Source organism: Apium graveolens, chromosome 3 (genome assembly GCF_009905375.1).
Source record: "Apium graveolens cultivar Ventura chromosome 3, ASM990537v1, whole genome shotgun sequence".
Classification (NCBI taxonomy): domain Eukaryota; kingdom Viridiplantae; phylum Streptophyta; class Magnoliopsida; order Apiales; family Apiaceae; genus Apium; species Apium graveolens.
This window is the reverse complement of record NC_133649.1, coordinates 36,948,445-36,953,826: the sequence shown is the minus strand read 5'-3', so window position 1 is coordinate 36,953,826 and position 5,382 is coordinate 36,948,445.

Genomic DNA, 5,382 nt, shown 5'->3' with positions numbered 1-5,382 from the left:
CGGACCATTAATGTGGTTGGTTGATCTTGCCGTTTAATTTAAAAGATAAAACCAACCAGCGTTAAACCGATGAGTACAAACTAAACTAATAAGGTTATATCTAAAACCGACCATCTTTTGACTTACATGAATCATTTTGTCTGTTTATAAATTATTTTTATTTAAGGTGAGAGGAGAATTGGCATCACGCATTTGCAAGTTGTGACGGTAAGTAGAAGAGAGAAGTACGATTTTCCTAAAATTACTACTCCATCAGTGTGTGGATATACAACTAAGAAATCGTATTCTGTTCTTAACTACAACAATGGTCGAGTAATTTTGATTTTGAGGGGGGTTAATGAAGTCCCAAGTTTTGGATACTCTTTTGACCACAAACTTCATGTTACCAACAAATTTTGTAACCAAAAGATACGTTTACGAACCTTGGTGTCTGTTTTGGAGCGGTGGTCATGTTGCCTTGCTTTTATTGCCGGGTGAAAGAAGTACTATATATATCATATATGGCACCTTCGTTTCAACCTGCAAAACTTTAGTAAGTAGACATAATTACAATCCTTATACTCGCATAGGTAAATAATATAAGGAGGAGTGGTACTATCAAGTCGATCACACGTCTAGGTACTAAATTGAAATATGTTCAAAATGGACACATTGTTGGATTTCCAGAAAACAAGGGAAGTACATGAGCAGGATGTAACCTGTCAAACAAACAGGAAGAAGAAGATACATGTAGCTGCCTGCACTTATTTCTTACTAAGACTACGTACAGTAGGTAGTAAGTAAGGTAGACGACAAAAACCATATCAATTCAGTCCAGGACATAAACCTGTGCATTTAAATATTAGTATATCGGTGCAGTAAAAACTACTCATATCCTATCCCTGTGCTCTCTCTCTCATTGAATGGTAATTAAATATTTCTTATACATTTTTTTAATTATTATTATTATTTAATAATAAATGTCGGGCCGTGAAGATTCATACGGTAGTAAAATATGTTGTTTGTTGCCAGAATTAAATTATGTGTTATCTGAATGACAACACTACTTTTGCTCCCCTAGTTTGGATTAGAAAATGTATATTTAATAAAACTATAAAGATAGTAGGAGACTAGGAGTAGCAGAAAAACAAACATCTAATCTGTGTGTGCATGTGTATTTGAAACAGTGGAGGAGATATCTTAGAAAATCAAACATCCGATCTGTAGCAGATAGCCCGTACACAACATAAAATCCGGGTTCAGATATTTCTGCCTTCCATAGTCAAATAAATATATATTTGGCTCTATAACTTCTTAAATTGGACCCACTTTAGGTCATGGCTTCAAAGGAAACAGCAATACATATGAATGATTTTCATAAGCATTCAAAAGGCGTTTATGTGTACAACTCAATACCTTTGAGCTTTAACCTATGTATCTATCCTTTTTTTACCAAGTTAAACACCATGAACAAAAATAGTGAACTACATTATTGTTTATTTTAAAACATACTTGATCGTACTTCTTATTCTCCATGTTACTTGGCACAAGAAAATGTTACTAATACTTTAGAAGTGTATCGAGTTAGCAGAAAGAAGTTCTCTACATCTACGATAATAGTTACATATGATGCATGCCTTAGAAGCTGGAAATGGTGATTCTAACTCAATTCGAACTTGCTTATTATTTACGGTTTTTTTAGTATGTATTTAAGAACACATTATAAGCCTGAAAACTTATAATTTTAATATATATTGATTGTTTTTTTAAATAGTGGTTGATCCCTGCATTCAAAATAATTACACCAATTAAACTGAAATAATATTATAAGTTTTCGCGTTCATGTATTCATAGAAAAACCATATTAATTAAGTTAATCTAAAAGTAAATCATTGTTTGATTTTCGTTTTCCTCACGCTTAAATATTCATTTTTATCTGGTTATAACTTTATAAGGGATTTCTGTTTGACACAAAATAGACTCATGATTTACGGACATTAACATGATAAAAATTCTGCAACTATTTTAGGTATACATGTCTATGTATACTAGTCTTTTCCCACACGATTATGTCAAAATCAAATCAATCTTTTTACTTGTAGTTGTAGCATATGTTGCATATTTGTCTAAATGCTCTAATATCAAGTAACTACAAAGAGATGCGAGAGTGTGTGACCATTCAAATGAACTTTAGCAATCGGTACATAACACATTCATAAATGGATTTCAGAGTTTATAAACGATTCCTATGTGTGAAGATGTTGTCACTTGTTGGATCATATATAGTACGTACAACTACTCTCTCGGTTTTTGGAGTACGTTTTTAAAACCTTAATGGCTAGCTAGTGCTAGTAGGAAATATATGGTATTAGATCAAGTGGTGTAAGTAATCAAAGATAGACAGACATTTGACAATTGACGGTAACAAACTTAAAAGCTAACCTTATTGTTACTTCAGTTCACCACCTTCATTCTTTGAAGATGCCTCTGTTGGCAAAAGAAGACATTGAGAGAAAGCTAGGTGTATAAAGAGCAAACTGGAAAGTAATATAACTAAAGCAGAGACATTTTGCTACCATAATATATATATATATATATGATTTATGGTTTTTAAGCATTGGCTTGATTATATGTACATAGAAGCCAAGTTTATTCTATGCAGAGAGAGGAGTGTTTACGAGTGTATACGTACGTACAGTCCTATAATAAGGTCGTCACTCGTCACACCAATAATGGACGCGAGCTCTACAGCCTTTAGGATTTGGACAAATCCCGAAGAAAAAGGAACCTTCTGAACATATCATTTTTTATGTATTATAGGCTTACAAAGGGTGAGAATCGAATCCAGGATCTGGGATTATTCAGAATAAACTCTTAACATATCTAACCGTATTCAATACACTTGCGTATTAATTGAATTCAATATTGCAGGACACCTTTACCCTAATATATATAAAAAATGATTTGTCTGGTGTGTGCCTACGAGCACATGTTGAACATCTAAAATCTGTATTTTTGGAGTGTTTTAATTGGTTTGGTTGTTGTGAGGTCCCTCACTATTAAAAAATGTTGACCAATAAAAAAAGTCAAAATTCTAAAAGTTTGTATTTAGTGTATGTCATGGACACACCAAAGAAAAACCAATACAAAAAATATATTCGAAAGTGTAGGCAGTAAACCTCATTGGTTTAGTTATTGTCTTTTTCATTTTAAAACATATATTATAGTTTAAAAAGATTAAAAAACGACTTAGAGATGTTACATATCTATACTATACTATATTATAATAGACGAAACACTAAAAATTTGGTATTCGGTCGATACTTGTTTAAATTACTTAATTATTCTAATTCTAATTATTAGGTCGATCAATTTTAATTCTAATTGATATTCAAGTCAACTTCATCTCTATTGTTTTACCAATTTCAATACTATTTTATATCGAACTCTATATCATTATAATTTATATTAAATTCAACTTCTTCTACCAATTTATGTTTTAATTCATTTTGAGTTCTATATTATTTAATTTGTTACTTCGGGCTAAATTAAATTTAAGCAAACTAAATATAATTATTAAGATTTAGTTTATATATCATGTGAATCGAGTTAAAATAAAATAATAATGCTATCAGTCCTCCTAAAAAAATTATACTAATGAACTTGAATAAATAAAATAATATATTTTATTTATCCAGGATAAAAAATACATTATACAATTGATTCAGACTAACACAAAACTAAAATAAAAATACAATTCGACCAACAAAAATAAAATCATATATACTAATTATTCAGTCTAAAATAAAATTATCTTATTGATCCATACTTTAAAAAAAATAAAATTAAACTAAAAATAATTAGTTTGATTTGGTAGGTATATTGGGCATTGGACTAAAAATCAAATTAGACTAAGTATAATTCGTATTCTATTGATGTGAACTAAAAAATCAAATTTTAATTAAAACATAATTATTTTTTTAAAAAAATACACATAGAATTATTAATAAAACTATACCGTTCAATTATTAATAATTTCTTTTTCAAATATTTTTTATAGAATTATAATTAATCGATTAAGTAATCACCATACTAAAATAATATTTTTTAAGGTCCCAACATAATGAAGACATTATATATTTTTTTTGCTAATTATGAAGACATTATATTTTAACCTCAATAAAATAATAATTTCGTTATAAAACTAGTTCCTCCCTTAACAATGCTATCACTTTAAACAAGTTTAAATGTTCTAAAAAGTTATGAACATATACGTCTACTAATATAATTATTATGAAGTCATATCATTTAAAATTTTAAATGAATAAAATTCAAAATTGAATTCAAAATTTTTAAAAAAATTAATATAATATTAAAAAAAATCTGTGTAATCCGTGCATCGCACACATTTTAAGCTAGTAAGTAATTTAAAGACTTGTTGGATTAAATAATCTCATGCAGATAATCAGATTTCTGATCTAATATTTAATCAAAATTTGATTTTAGAATATTTTGTTAGATTCTGACCGAAACTGGATCATTTTTTTTGTGATTCGTAAAATTGGATATCCAATTTCAATCTGCTAAAATAAAATTATACTCTGTTCTGAAATAAACTAAATAAATATTATTTATATATACTTATTTTTCTTACTTAAACTTTGTTTTAGTTCATAAAAATTTAAATATCTTTGAGATAATTTTAGCATTTTTTTGTTCTAAGTCGAATTCTATATATTTGAGCAGTTCTTTTTAGTCATTATCTATTTGTTTTATATATCTATCTAGGTTTTATACTTATATTTTATGATAAAAATAAATAATCAAAATTTGTTCAATATATAAATTCAGTTTACTAAATTAACCATGACACATACATTTATATTATAACTATAGGTTAATTAGGCTTGATTGAGTTGGTAAAAAAAGGATAACTATCCTCTTGAGGAGAATTTATGAATATATTTTCTGAGCCAGAGTCTTTCGCTTAAATGCGGTTTACCTTGGTTTACGTGATTTGCAGACTATACGTAAGCCCCGTAGAATTTACCCAGTACGCACTTAAAAAGTAGCGGATGAGGTTACCTACGATATAAAAAATTATTATGTTGATCCAAACATCCTTTTAACCTACCACTAGTATTAAAAGGGTATTAGATGGTTATTAAATTAATCAAATATATAGTTCGTAGACTACACAAATACTTTTTCCAGTTGTACATTATATATATTAGTTGAGAATTTGTGCGAAGCATGGTCCGGATTAATAATATGGGTGTTATTTTATATCAAAATTTCTAGTTTTTACTTAGAAAATCTAACCCAAAATTGCCCTTTTATACCCGCTAAACACGAATATGGGTAATACGTGTATTTAATATACATTAGGAAGATATATATTTT